At 40.7% G+C, this 15,778-nt stretch overlaps 1 long non-coding RNA gene across 1 annotated transcript in view; it reads left to right on the top strand.

Moving 5' to 3' along the window:
- The window catches only part of LOC146596543 (uncharacterized), a 230,489-nt gene that overhangs the window by 97,896 nt on the left and 116,815 nt on the right, over positions 1 to 15,778 (top strand). Inside the window, exon 2 of the long non-coding RNA XR_014895733.1 lies at positions 5,160 to 5,306. This is a non-coding gene — a long non-coding RNA (uncharacterized LOC146596543). The remainder of the gene's footprint in view (positions 1 to 5,159; positions 5,307 to 15,778) is intronic.

Raw genomic sequence — 15,778 nt, 5'->3', positions numbered from 1 at the left:
ACCTGATTGAAACCTCACTTTGTTAACTTTAATTGACATTGAAAGAAAATGTATTTTTCCAAAGGCCAGGCAGATCAATATGTATTTGCAATCTAGTAAGTTTATCTCTTCTAGTTGTCTTGAAAACTGTAAGAAGGCTCTATAAATGATGGGAAGTGTCGAGTCTCTGTTGTTACTCTACACTTGCTGTGTTACTGTGTTTGATAGGGTATCAAAAGCAACATTTTGAAATAAACTGAGAAATGATAGTACAGCCATTAGGGATGACAGCAGCCCTTTAAATTGCTTCATTTGGGAATGAAACTAGCTCCTCCTTTGGTGCTTGTTTTGGAATTAAAAGGGATAATCAAGTTTGGAGTGTGACTGTTACTCTAAACATTTTAGGCTGTCCAGTAAAACCATTTTTCTAATTAAACTAGAGAGCAAATTACAGCTTTCAAGTGCCAAGATCTGCCAATACATAAGGTGGCATTAAGTGCACTTTTGAAAGCAGAAGTAAATAAGTTAATAGCAAATCTAAAGGGATAATTTCCATCATCATTTAACTAGAGGGTAGAAATTACGACCCAAAAGAATACTGTGTCTTTCAAAGCAGCACAGTCCATTATTTTCGGAACAGTTAACATTTGGCTACGTAGTGTTGCCTGACACGAGGTTTCATTACATGTAAATGACATTGCAGAGCCTCAGGCTTTAAAGTGGCTTGGGAAGTTACAGAAAGGGTATTTTTCTTTCACCTGTCGCCACTTATTTTCCTGAGTTACTGGCCAGTAGCCTGTCATTTTTAGCTAATGGGAATTAAATAATACAGTTGTAATACAAATGTTGTTTCTTGCTGCTTGATCTTATGCAGTAGTCATTAAAGTTTAAATAAAATCCRGAGAGAGAGCCATATTTAAAATGGTTAAGGACCCTCAGCTAACTTTGGATTTTTATGGCCTTCTCATTATAGCTATTATATACTAACAAAACCACTAATGAAGGGCTTGGAAACTTTGCGTGGGATGAGCCTCATTTCAGGCAGCAAGAGGAAGTAACCGTCTGCTCAGAAATAGCAGCGTGTGCCAACCCAGCACAGCCTCCGCCTGCGCCACTGTTTACTTTGCTAAATTAATTTACAGCTAGATTCACCTCAGTTTTGTATGGGATTGCCAAAGAGGCCACCTGGTCAGCAGCCCCGGGTGGGAGCCCCGGCGGCTGGCCGGCTCCCTGCTCCCGCGTGCCAAACCTCCGGGTCGGGGCAGGGTTTGGCCCCTGGGTGCTGCCAAAGCAACGAGCCCTTAGAGCCACCCATGCAATTCTTCCTCGTAAGAGGTTCTTCCTTCATGGCAACGCACTGTCAATTATGCTATTCATTTAATTTTTCCATTAGTTTTATTTCTCCTCTGAAAAAAATTTGCTGAGTATAGCAGCTTTTGATTCTCCTATTATAATTATTTGCTCACTTCTGTGATGTGTATGTCCCATAGATTATAAAAGTAGCTGTTCCTAGAAAGAAACACTTTTCTTCCCRAAAGCAGGTAATATCAGTTCTAGCAAGTCATAATGCAACTTGTATCTGACTGCAATGATAAAGCGAATCTGTCTGTGTTCTTGGAGTGAGGGGTGATTTTTAGCATCTCTTCCTGGGCATCTCTCCAAGGGCACCCAAAGGTGCTCTTGGAAGTCCAGACCAGCTTGTATTTCTGCTTTCCACCGGCCCATGAGAAGTCACACTGCTTCTTTGTGCCTCAATCTTCCCATCTGTCAAAGAGCACGGCAACACCTACCTCCGTAGTTAAAGACTTTGAAGATTATTGATGTTGCAGCAAAGCTTTTATATAGGCATTTGCTTCTAATATTTCCTCCTTCCACAGTGTATTTTATTCAGGCTGAACTCCTGCTTGCTTCCTGCACAGCTGATGGAGTTAAGGGTTCTTTGCTGTGACTATTCCCTRTTGCAGTCTTAGAGCTGTTTTGATAGCTCAGCACAAACAACTTTTTTCTTTATAATTATGTTCTTACTGAGTTTGTCAGCCATTTTGACTACTAATCAAGCTGCTGTATAGATTATTGCCTTATTAGTAACACTACTAGTTCTCTAAAAYACACAGCCTGAGGCAGAGCCTCATTATGGAAGACTTCAGACCAAACAGTTTATTTAGCAAAGCTGTAAGGAACTGGGAAGAAGGTCTTATACTGGGAAGCGTTAAGCAGCCTCAACTGTAGGCTCAACTTGCTGCTGCCCTTCGGCACACACCCCGTCTTGGGGCCAGGCAGCATGTTTAGGAAAAAGGAGCATGAAGAATCTGTCCTGAAACGTGCCTTCTGAGGAAGACTTTTGCCTCAGGAGGAAAAAGAAGAGTGGCCAGTGACATAATTTGAATGCAAAATTAAAGACTACTTCTGAACATTAAAATATTTCTTCTAGTTCCCCTGAGATTTTGCATGAAATTCACTGTGCTCAGTGTGAATGGCAGAGGGACTATATTTATACTTGGTAAATTGGCTGGGTGGTCTCCTGAGATTTGAATTGTTTAACACAGACAGCTCTTGATTTGAGGATATTTTGTAGCATCCAGTAGCAGGATCCACCCACAGCCCCTCAAGGGATGTATTCAAAAGAATATGTCTAATTTTGCATCCTGAGTAGCTGGAGAATAATATAAGCCAGGCATTCAAGCTACATGATTTGAAGAGCAATAAAAATTATGGAACATGAATAAAAACTTATCAGAGAGAAGGTTTTATCTTTAAAGCATGCAGGGATTGGGCTAAATATTGGTCCTTTTTTTTTTTTGCCCTGAACTAATTCTATTCAGGTTAACTGAAACATTTCTTGAATGGTACTGATTTTGGCAAACTTTTTTAGAGGAGAAAAAAGTTTTTTTAATGCAACTTATTTTTTATAAATATAAATGTGTATTTGTTATATAATACATGTAATTAAGATGAATGATAAAATATTTTGTTCTATCACAAATAAGTTTGTTTGCTGAAAATACTTCATTTTTAATCAAATAAAAATGAAGTTTTTTTCATTCTTGTTTGCCTAAAGAATTAGAGTAATTGATATAGCTTTGACCCTGATCATTGGCCTGTCAATCCGATCCCACAAATTTAGTAGCTTTCAAATTGCCTGAGCAGTACTGTTGTGTATTTATATTTCTTAGGCATTAGGAGGAAGTGTATGTACCTTTAAGTGTCTGACTCTGAATTTAGGCAGAACTGTCTTATTTTCTCATATTTATTTAAACACCTGGGCAGCATTTTTTTTCATGAAAATGTTGCCTGCACCTAACGCACAAACAAACACTGAGCCACTTTGTTGTTGTCTACTTTTAATGAAAATGTTGTGTTGGTGTAAAATCACACTTGAAGTATTCTTTATCTTCTGAAAATGTTTCCAACCAGAAGTACTTCAAAAGCACATTTGCTCTGCAGTAAAGAAAACATGCTCACAAAATGAAACGCTTTTAAAGCACATGGTAGCAGGTAAAGAAACAACCATATTAAAATAACTAGTATACCATGAGAAAATAACCAAGTAACAGTCTCGTTCTGCTAGATAAATCGTTTGCTGTGAAAGTAGGCTGAGATTTGAGTGTCTGAAAAACAAACTAGCAATAGACTGTGGGCCAGAGTGGTCAGTGATATTTGAGTGATCAACTTCAGGTGCTTTAAAGGAGGAGACTGGAGTCCAGAGCAGCTTTCTTGAAAATTAAAGCCCTTCATGGCTCTCCAGTGGATGATTCCTGAACAGAAGCAAGAATCACTAGCTGTGGTATGAAAATAAGGTCCAACCTGTGTCTCCTTGTAGCAAGTGACACAAAAATGGAGAAATGTAAGTGAAAAGCTGACAGAGGGAAAATGTGCTTTTAAGATCAGCATTTTTTCTATTCTGATTAGCTTTACTTCAGAAAGATGGTTTGAGTCTTTGCCTTTGTTCCTGTCAATATTCACTTTGTGGTCCATAGTTAGTTTTCTGATCATATTCTGGTTTCTACTCGCTGTAAGAACTGTCAAATTGTGTCCCGAGCACCATGTTGTTTTCAGTTGTGTCCAGCTGTCAGTCCTCAGGTAGAGGCCTTAAGACTTGTGTAGAACAGTGCTTCTCCTGACATGTCCTGCCCCTTTCAGGTGATGGTGGTCAGTGATCATACACTGATGGACCTTTATCCTGCATGGATTTGTCTAATCCTACTTTGAACTTGTTAATATTCTTGACCTCTACTATATCCTTGGGCAATAAGTCTCACGTGCTAATGGTGTATGGTGTAGTGTTTGAATTGTGAAGAGCATGTACTTTGAGCTTAAAGTAGGTCTAGCCTGTCCTTGGAAGAATGATGGCATGATTTATCTTTGTAACTGGAGGACCTGAGATTAATCAAAGACATGAGACATATTTTGAATTGCAACTCCCTAGCAAGTAAGAAGGTGCCACAGTGAGAAATTTTGACTTACTTGCATGAAAATTCATAGTTCAGGGGACTTGCACACTTTTAATGCTGACTTTTTATGAATCAAAAAAGGTCAATTGCTAAACTTGGTCAGAAAACTTTTGCAAACAGTATTGGTCTTCATGGAGGAAGCTGCGCAATAGAAATGGCAAAACTTCTCTACTTGCTTTGTGCAACTCTATCCACCAACCTGTGCTTGCATCAGGCAGAGCAGAAGTTGTGGGCTGTTTAGCTGRTATTGTTGGAAGATGATTAGGAAGAGACAGATATTTTTATCTCTTCCAAATTTCTTCTTGAATTCATTGKTTGGTGTGTCATTTGGTGCAAAAGGCAGATTATTGTAGAGACAGGAAAAATAAGCCTTATTTCACTCTGCATCAGACTGGGGTTATGGATATTTCTATTTCTTTGTGCTCTGTTAGACTGTCAGCCTAGGTGGGGAGAGAAAAAAAAAAGAGATCTCTTACTTTAAAGTAAGTTTCAGTTACTACTTCATGAGAAAGTCTAAACACTGGCCTGTGGCCTGCAACCAGGTTATCTAGGGAATCTCGTTCCTTACTTGATTACAGGATTCTGCTGTACAGGTTCAGATTTGCGTATACAGGTTTTTCCTTGAGTTTGTCTCTGTTCCTCTCTRTGTACCTGTACATAGTAGCATGTATAACTTGGTACCTATACACGTGTTCATGCTTGGTATCTGAGCATCTGTTTTGTCCCCAGGTGCAGTGGGCATATCCGAGCTATGCRGAGGAAAGCTCCCAGCTAGGGTTTCTGCACACGTACTGAGTAGAAGCTGTCATCTGGGCCAGCATGGGTGCAGCACGGATCGGGTGGAAAGAGACGATCAGGATTTCCCAAACGAATCAGGTACTGCAGCAACCYGACGTGGTATGTTCACTTTGAAGGCTGAGTAGTGGTATCTAAAGACTGAACTACCTTTGCMTCAACTGTGTTGACTTTAGGCTGCTTTTAGTAATGTCAAGCAGGAAGAAGATGGGTTTTGGCCCCTGGAAGAGCCTAAAATGAGAGGTACTTTTCTTCCTTCATCYAGTTAGCTGCATAGAATCTAAGTTTAGCACAGCCGAGATATATATAGGTGTCTGCGTGTATATATATGTGTGTTTGTATATATATATGTGTGTGTATATATATATATATATACACACACACACACACGTGTGTGTATGTATACACACACACATACATATATACATACACACACATTTGARCTACAATTTTAAACCCTTGAAAAGCCACAGAGTCTTGAATTAGAAGCGAGGTCAGGGAGAAGTTTGTGACCTGCCGCTGGTGCTGTGAGCACGAACAGCCGGCTGATTCACCTACCCGGCGCGCAGTCGAGTGCAGCCTGGCTCCGAGAGACCTTCCGGCATAACCATAATGACCAGCTTCTCCTGAGGTAGTTCAGACTTGCACATACCCTTGGTGTAAATACCTATGGCCGGACACCCTACCCTGGACAGAGATACAATGTTTTGCTCCACKGTACTTTATAATTTAAACTTTAAATTATGGCCTATTAGTTACAGTTCCTTCCTGAGAGTACCGAAGTTGCACTTGATGCCACGATGTAGCACAGCCAAACGTGCGCGGCYTGGCCCAGCCTTTGGGATACTATGGCAATATTTTCCTATATAAATGTTACATRTAAGGAGCTATGATTTTCAGAACACCATCTGCATCTATAAGTATCTAATACCCTAAAGTTTGGCAGTGATCACTTTCCACTGACTACAGGATATTTGCTTCACCTAGTGCCAGCATCTCATAGGCTTAAACCYTAAGTATTTGTGCTTCTCTTTTATTGCAACTAATTCTTCTGAAAACAAAACAACTATTTGAAATTAACTTTGAAGATTGGTGCAAAGGCAATTATTTCACAGTGCAAGTTTCAGAGGAATGACACGMGCAATTAGATTATTCATTTATTTTCATTTTATGAATTTAAATAGACTCTGGTCTTTTTATTTCRTTTTCACTAGAAGTACGGTACTGTTGTTCTTCAAAAATTTATTAATATTATTGCAACAAGCTTTTATACAGAGGTTACAAAGCATCTCCTTATGAAGGCCTTTGTGAAGGCCRTTACTTGAATGCCCGTGATTTAGGGAACATGTTGCAGGGGAGTGGCAGTAATGCTGGTGGAGCAGAAACAGTGCTGAGATGGGGATGGAGAAGCGTTGGAGGACACATGGGTAGCCCTTGACTGCGAGCTTGAAAGTGGACGAGGCTGACTTGAGGTGATGGGCCAAATCCCATGTTAAATGGCTGCATTTGCTGGCAACGTGTACGTTGTAAACGCTGTGCATTCCTTCTTCTGGAGACTTGCAAAACTGCTGTAACCTGGCCCTGGCAGGATTAACATGGCATCCTTTCAATTACCTTAAACAAAACATGCCAATTTTCTATTGCCTATTTTTAGGCTTCCAGCTGGGCTTAAGAATTGAAAAGTTATTAAAGAAAGCCAAGATCTGAGTAAATGCGCCTGTTATAAATTGTAATATAAAGCACTTATAAGTATAGGTTTTATCATCCTAGAGTTATTTCTTAATTTAAATGTTTCATGTGCGTATCTTGGAGATTGGGACGTATTTGGGTGAGGAACGTGATTATAAAAGCTATTTCTTTGTATGCCAGACTGTGATTATTCCAGATTGTAAAAATAAAAGTATTACACATCTGTGAAAATACCTGACAAACTTCTTTGGCAAACCAGATGTTTGACCATCTAATACTTATTTTAAAAATACGCRTGTGAATGAGAAGTACATGCAAACTTATTCTGTTTCGATGACAATGTCGTTATTGTACCATTAATTTGTTTTGCTTTTAATGTCTCCTACAGCAAGGGTAGCGCTAGCACCCGAGTCTGGTTCCCATTTGTTTTGCCTGGAATGTGTCAGGCCGGCTTGAATGTCTTCCGCGGGTGCATGCGTGGTACACGTGCGAGAGCTCTCGTGGTGTGGGCATGGAGACATACTGTAGGTATATAGTGTAATTAAGTACGCAGCTATTTGGGAGCAGCTGTTCCCTATTGTTGTTGCTTAATATCGGGCCGCACAACAAAGCCTTAAGGCAGCACTTGTTAGTATTTATGGAAACCCATTAGGCTGGTTTGTGAATAAGCCTACAAAAGAGGAGGCAATTCTGATAATAATAAGCATGGGTTCTTGTTAAAGCTAGCCAACTCCAGCCTCCTCCATCCCTTGTTACTAATAAAGACTCTCAGATCTTTGAATCTTTCCTCAGAGTAAATCCAAACTCTTTCTCTGAATCAGCAATTGAAAATCCAAATGAGCAAACTCTTGTCCAAGGCAATGCTTTTCTGTTGCTGATCTACTGCATTTTTTTAAAGGAAATCAGAAACTCTTCCTACTGCAATCTAATTTTGGTGCCAGGACGTACATAGGAAATACTATTTCCTGCCTGTGCTGGCAARTTTAGTTATTAAACCACTTCCTCCAAGAGCCAAACTTCTTTGAAGAAGAAATAAAGTTCAAAGCATTTTTTAAGAGGCCATTTGTTCTTCTTATGCTCCTAACCTGAATGTTACATTGTGTTTCATATAAATAAAAAGAACTGAATTTCTCRAAGATGGGCTGACCATCAGTCTAGGTCACGGAGCGTCAGGAGCAGGTTACGGCAGCTGCGGTTTTGGGGAACCGCTTTCCCAAAGCAGTCGGAGGGGTTTGTTGCGTTGTGCCTGGAGCGGCGAGCGCCGCGAGCAGCCCCRGGCAGGCGTCGTGTCCCTGTGTGCATTCGGACGTTGGAGAGCCCTGAGTCCAAATGCATGGAGCAGATGCTAGGAAGGCAGATACCTCAAAGCACTTTCCTCTTTTTAGCGAAGTCTTCTCAGTCTTGCTTGCATGCAGGTTTGGGGTTTAATTGCAGGGACAGACTACCTAAAGGTGATAGCTCTTGATCCTGTTACGGAGTAAAGTAACACCATGTGCCCGGCCAAAAGCGGTGAGAGGACTCAACAGTGACCATCAAACAATTTACAGGACAAGCACSGCACGGAAGCAAAAATGTTTTTAAAATCGTTTGCGGGATTTGCTTGGGCTCTGCAGCCTTGCTGTAAGCAGCGTAGGGGCAACGAGCTGGGCAGCGAGGGCCCGCTCGGAAGTGCCSTGCTCTGCTCTGACACGAGTAAGAAGGGAGGTTTGGGAAGCGCGGGCGCTTTCTAGCCGTGGCGTGTGCTAGCGGTGAGGCGCGTTCGTGGAGAACGCCGCCAGGGAAATGTTTATTCCCGCGCGCTCCGTCCTCGGGGCGCGCGTTACTCTGCGYGGATGGGGCCGCTTTCCCTCCGAGCCGCGCTGCCGAGAGGTTTATGCGATGTCAGACCTGAAACCCAGAAGCCCGTGGACAGGTTCTGAGCCGCGATGCCTCTGGCGACTGGCTTCAAGGCAGAGCCTGTGCGGAGCGCCGGAGGTGCTAGTAGGCGGCGAGGTGTCTGCGCGGCGCGGGAGAGCGTGGGAGGCGACAGGCTGAGCCGGGCACTTCGGCTAACCGGGATCAGGTTACCGTTTTGCAGCTGGGCAGAGCACCGGGGTGGCGACTCAGCGGAGGAGCAGGGCGTCTGCGTTGCCCCCCGCGCTCGTCCCCGGTAACTCGGCCCCCGGGACGCCGCGAGTCGGTCGGCAGGAGCAGGGGAAGCTTGCGGGTGCGGGCGCCAGCCCGCCGCGGCCGAAGCGCGCGCCGAGATCAGCGAGGGGCCTCGCRGGTGTTTTCTTAGTCAAAGAACACTATCTGCGTGCGAGTTCTAAACACGCCAGTAGTATATCATAATTTTTGATGGTGTTTGTTTTACSCTGTTGAAAGTTTAGGACTAAACCTTCAGGTGGTTCTGCTAAACGCTTCCGTAAGTGAACAGAAAGAATCCAGATGCCCGCAGAGTTACCGATCAATCGTAAGGGTATTGATTTCGTTTTAGTTTTATTAAGAAAGAAGATAAAGTAGTGGAAAATCTGTGTCCTGGTTGCTGGACAGGTGAAAAGCCAAATTAAAAACAAATAGACTGATTTTGCCTAAAGTAAAAATGTGAATATTTACCTTACTTCCCTCCCCAGTCAGGCACCTTAGATATTTATTGCGGTGCAACAGCTGTGTCGCAGGAAGGGTGGCATTTGCTGGAGCAGCTCACTGAGGCAGGTTTTTAAAGACAATTATGTGAATATTAACAGAGCCTAAAACCTCAGCACCCCAGTGAATAGAAAGCATAAAGCTGRAGGTCGGAGTAGAGTCCTTGCAGGAGGATCATAAACAGTGACTTGAAACCCCAGATTTGTTTGGAGAATGAATTTGTTGATATTTGGGTCTCTATTCTTTGTYGATCCTGTCCCTGAGTAAACCTTAAGGTAACCCAAATAGTCAAAAATCATAACTTAGGACCCACAGTACCTAAGAGCTGGGAAGACTGACTAAATGTGTTTAAGAAACATGTTTCTTTCTTCAGCATGGAAACTCTTCATGAAATGTTTTGACAAAATATTTCTTGAATTGAAGATGGTCTCTCTGCCGTAAGAATTGAAAGTCTGGTGGTCTTAATTTGAAAAGTAGCTGCACTTTGGAAAGTGTTACTATTCTTTCACTGTAATACAAAATCAGACTGCAGATACTCTGAAAGGTATTTCAGGAAGTGCTATTTTCTCTACAATTTTCCATAATTTTCTGAATTAGGATCTTCTAAAGTTGAATTTTTTTAATCTACCTTTTGGTTTTTTGAGTCTTTGGGTTACATTTAGGTCATTTTTTGTGCTTTTGAGTAAGCACAGAAGCCTACCAGAAAGCTGGGTTTCTCCTGTTGTCCAAAGTTTTAAGGAGAAAGGGCTTTAAATAAAAGCGTTTGGTGTTGTAAGATTTGGGGRAAAAAAAAGGAAAGAGAGAGAGAGAGAGAAGTGGCAGCACTGAAGGTTTAATATGAGGTTTCCATCTGAGTTGCTTTTAATGGTATCTTGTTCAATCGTAGAACTAGTTCAATTGCAGACCCGTGTCATTTAGACACAAACTTAGTCATGCAAAACTTAATTTGTGCAGTTAAACATACCGAAATCCAAGTGTGCTCGGAATCTGATTCTGGAAGTTTTATAATTCATGGCAGTAGAGACTGTGGCATTTGGTCAATTAAAGCTAAAACGTGCTAGCATCATTCTGTAAAATATATACGGAGGTATCATTAATAAACACACGTTATGTAGAGAGGCTTGCATATTCTTCCATGCGCAAACTATGGGTCAGAAGTAAGCAGCTCTGTATCAGTCTCCTGGATGAAACGGGTGAGAAATAGGCTTTTTCTTTTCCTTCCTTTGCCGGCTGCCGGTTGCTTTCCTGGCGCTGGTGCTGTCCTCCCGGAGGCATCCAGAGTGCTTCCCCAGAGCGGTGCGAAGCACCGGCATCCAGCGGTCCCTAAACTGAGGCTTTCCCCAGACATATTTGCTTCAGCTCTGTGCCAGCTGCTCTCAGCTGCTTGAAAAAGACCCTTCATTTCCTCTGCGCTGCAAATTAGGACCTGCCCAGGTTGGTGAGCGTAGGCTGGCGGCGGTCTGGCTGGTAGTCAAGTCCAACCTCGTTCACAGCTCCTGGCCTTACGTGTATTGCCGCTGCCTTCTCTTAGCTCGGGAGAGTGGCGTCTCAAACCTCCACGTCAGCTGCAACTGGCGTCTTCGTATGAAACTCCTTTTTGAAGTGATGCATCARTTTAAAAGCACACGTTTTATACGATACGAGATTGAGGCTTTTTTTAGATAGCATTCCTATTTTCAGGCATCTCACTCTCAAATGGTCCTATCATTTCATTCAAGTGAATCTGATCTGGGTTAAAACTAATGAAACACAGACTGTATTAAATTCCATGTATATATTTTAAAAGTTCAATATGAGTATATTTATTTTTTGTTACTATTTAGTCTTTTTATTACAGCAGGACCCAGAGGCTCTGGCTGGGAATGGGAGCTCGTTGTGCGAGTTGCAATGAGCAGATGCAGTAAACGCAACCCCTGCCCGAGCGAGTTTCTGAGTTTTTACCCATCCCAGCATTGCTGCAGGAAAAATCACAGCATCTGTCCCCTCTCGCAGTACTGCGCTCCCTTTGAAATAAGGCCAAAGCATAGTCTTTGGGATCATCAGGCCTGTTTCCAAATGAGAATGTGTCTTTGGCATCTCTGCCGTATTCGAATCATTCTTTTGAAGAGGAGGAATCTCACACACAGTTAACAGAAAGAAGCTCCTTTGAAAGATGGTTTCCTTTATCATGATATTTTTTGTATGGCTTGAAAAAAATGTTTAATCATTTGTTGACTCCATCTGCTACCTGCAGAAACGCTTTGACACCTGGTCCRGCCATCTCCTTACCACAGTCAGTGGAAGGAGTCTAAGCGGATACAGCAAGCCCACTGTTTTTAGTGTAAGATGTAGGTTGTCAGGTATATGGATTTGACCAGTAATTCTAGTGTCACGTATTGGAAGTAAAAGTGTCTGTGTTTTCAGATGTCATTAATTGCTCTGATTTCATCAGTCTGTGATCCCTTTTCCTAGASTACAGTTTCTCTGCACTGGTTGCAAAGAGAAAAAGGCTTATAGACTGTGCAAAATCTGTATTTACACAATTATAGCTGCCATGGGAAAATGCCATTCTGGTATTTTGGGAGCTCCTAGAATAAAAATACTTCTTGAAATCATGGTTTTGTTTTGTTTTTAATCTAGATTCTGTACTAGCTTTTTCATCTGAAAGGATCTGACACAGATCTGTCTGACCAATGTATTATGCAGTCCCAGGAAGACAAAATTTAAGAGAAGATTAAATCTAGTGCAGAGTATCTTGTCTATTAACTGTTGTCAACTCCCAGTTCCCTTGCCCAGTGTACGAAATTTGTTCTGACTGCTTTTGTTCATATATACATAACAAAAGGTGTCTCACAGTACTGAGTCTTGCTATAATGAGAAAAAATGTTAAGAAGAAAACTCCATGTTGAACATTAAAGTGACAATCCTATTCGAACTACTGGGGTGGGTGATTCGCACCGTCTGTGCCACATGCTGCAGCCCAGGGACACTAAAAGAACCAGACAAGAGCTAGTGCTTAAAATTACATGAGCAAAAAAATGTTAATGGAAATCAACAGACTGCTGGTTCTTTATTTAATTTGCATAGCTTAAAAAAAATATTAGTTACTATCAGAAGGAAAACCCACAAAGTTCGAAGCAAAGCAGTTTGCTGGAGTGGTGCATACCTTCCTTTGGCAGTCATTGATCTATTTTTCACGTATAAGCTATACAGTGTATTAGCTGTATATATTAGCTAAGAGAGTATGAGTTCTCGAAGGAACAGATGGTTATTCCCAGCCTGGACAGCAGTTTTTAAGCATTAAGAAATCTATACAACTGTTCAAGYGAATTACCTGGGTTTTGCTGCTGCAGTTTTAAAATACGATATAGACTTAAACAGACTCTACCACTGGCATCCAAAAAAATCAGAGGTTTCCTTTCTTAGGCCCTCTTCATTTGCCATGCACTTTAAAAGTGACGGTTGTCATCCCTGTGAAGATTAGAAGATCCATGTTGGGTATGTCACATGCTTTGATGGTAGTATTGCCCCAGGCGTTTGTCATCCAACCTACRGGGATAACAATGTGTAATGGTAGTGCTTTTTTCAGAACACTGTAAGTATACAGATATTATTAAATTTTACAATTACCACAGGGAATGAATCAAAGCCTACAATAAGCAAATGAACTATATATTATTGCCCTGCCTTCTTAATTTTCTGTTCAGTACCATCTGATTGCATTTCTCTTATCACTTAGTTGTTTCTCCACATGTAGCTTTATCTAATTTCTCTTTATTTCAGTCACTTGCAGAGGAGATAAATGGATTATTTCAGACTAATTACTACTTATTTAACAAATGCTCAACCTTCTGTGTGAGTTTCAAATCAGTGGTTTAAACTAGATATCTATTGTATTTATCTTGAAGGATTTCATTACCATAGAATCTGTTAATAAGGAATTTTTCTAATGCTGCTTTCAATTTGTCCTTACCTGTTCTGCCAACATTTTYAGCACAAACAGATTATCGCAATTAAGTAGATAAGAAGATAGTTACTTCTTTTAGCATTTGGATAGTTTGGAAATACTTATAACTTACCTTGCAGCTCCGTGGGTTTAAATATAAAGTGTCTGATTGAGAAAGATCCTGAAAGAAAATAAATATTACATTATCTTGTTTTTTCTATCTTTATATGATGAGGGAAGCAGCTGCATTATTTATCTAATTGAAGGAATGTTATGAGTATGTTTAATTAAATATAGCTACTTAGTAATACTGGAAAAGTAAACAAAGGATAAATGACAAAATGAGCTCAAGTGGCCTAAGACTGTTTAAATCACAAATGTTGTACCCTTCTCTGTGGTTACTGTAGTATGCGCCTGTACATCAGAATCAATGTATCCAATCTATATTCAACAGCGCATCAGTTTCTCCTACGCCTTAACAAGCTTTCTTCTTTTCCCAATGCAACTGGCTGGTGAGTTCCCGGAGCCTAATTCTCTCGCACCCATTTGCACACCTTTCATTTTCYGTGGGATTCGTCTCCTCTTCCATTTGTATGAGAGCAGAATGCAGCCGCCTAGTGCTGATACAGAAAACGTTTGAAGTAGGTTTGGTTTTAAAACACAATTTAATCCCAGAGCATTGAGTTCTGCTCAAGCAGGAAGCAGCGTCGTCATAGGCCACCCGGCWTTAAGCGTCTGCAGCCCAAACTGAATAGTGTAATTTTCTCGTTCGTTCTAGTTGATGTTCCTAGCAACAGATACAGCGTGGTAGCCTCAGATGAATACAGTCCTGATTATTGTTGCTATCAGAGGAAAAAAGCACAGTGCAGGAGTTAAAATATTTACAAGTCTTAGGCTTTCTGAGGGAGTAGCTGGTGTTTCACAGCCAAAGAGGTTTTCCAGAGGATGTAAACCTCTGCGTGTTGGCGGAAGGTTTCCACGTAAGCGGGCAGACGCTGAAGATCCTGAAGGATCTAGGATGTGGATTCTGATGAAAAGTATATTCCTTACGAAAAAGTCCTTGTCTTTGCAACCAGCTACCTCAAAAGAGTCAGTGAAAGCCATAAGACATAATTAGATCATGGAGTTTGATCCCTGCCAAATTCATAATTTAAGTCAAGGCTTAAGTCACATCTCTAGCAACAACAACAGAAAGGAACTGCCATTAGTGAGTGGAACTGATGCTTTCATGTGCTAATACAGTGATCACTCCAATTTTCTATTGAAATTGGGACTCAAGAAGTCCTAACTCAAGCCTCAGTCTCCGTAAGTTATACAGGAGGTGGCTTTTTTGTAATTATTTCAATTTCTTCATGCTAAAAAAATCCGTTAATATATTTTTAAGTCTATTTTGCRCCTTATGGGAAAAGAAAGTTTAGGAAAAATATATTTTGCCTAAGGTTAAGCAACTCTTTGTTCAGTAGAKAAAGCTTTCTAGCAGACCCATTCTTTCCAGGCACTCCCCAGCTTTCACAAATATAGTAAAATAAACATGAAGGAATATCATCAAGAAGAAGAAATGCTGCTTGTGTAAGTAATTATGTCCCTTGTTAGTTCRCTATAAAGTAATTTTCTTTTTTTTTCCTCACTCTTTACATTTCTTAGTGTGCCCTGGAAGGTATTTTTACTTAATTTTGTTTAGAAATTTGAAAAGCAAGAGAAAGTGAGGGATGATTACAGACTTTATTTAAGGGTTTGATTTTGGTTTCTCTCTGTTCTTATATCAAAGATAAAATGGAAGTGGTGGTGTCATGTTCAGGTAATGAGATTTTATATTAAAAAGAATAAATTAAGCTCATAAAGCCAATGGCAGGAGGGACATGAGGAACCATTTCTAGCTCACAAAAAGGACTTTATACATTAATGCAGTGAGCATCAAGAGTTATTAGGAGTTGAAATTCAAAGCTCAAAGGATGTCAAGTGCTTCAAAAGCAAAGGCTTATTTTGTATTGTTTATATTTAGAAGTGATATGGAGCTCCCTTGAAATATTTTACCCGTGATGTCAAAAATCAAAAGCATTACGGGGGAAAAAAAAAGAACTTGGGATATTTCCCTTGCAAACACAGAGTTCGGTCCATGACACACCAGAGGATTCCTCTGAGGTACAGATTTGTACACAGCACTACTTACCAAAAAAATACAAACATCCTCTCTGCTTAGCTCCATGTTGTTGCTTGCCGTGAAAATTCACAGTACACAGAAAGGTTTTAGAGTAACATTCACTACTTTTTTTTTTTTTTTTTTTTTTTTTTTTTTTTTTTTTTTTTTTTTTTT

The sequence above is a fragment of the Rhea americana genome, unplaced genomic scaffold (assembly GCF_003343005.1).
Source record: "Rhea americana isolate MKP2758 unplaced genomic scaffold, rheAme1 scaffold_20, whole genome shotgun sequence".
In the NCBI taxonomy this organism is placed as follows: Eukaryota; Metazoa; Chordata; class Aves; order Rheiformes; family Rheidae; genus Rhea; species Rhea americana.
This window is presented reverse-complemented; position numbering and strand designations above follow the sequence as displayed.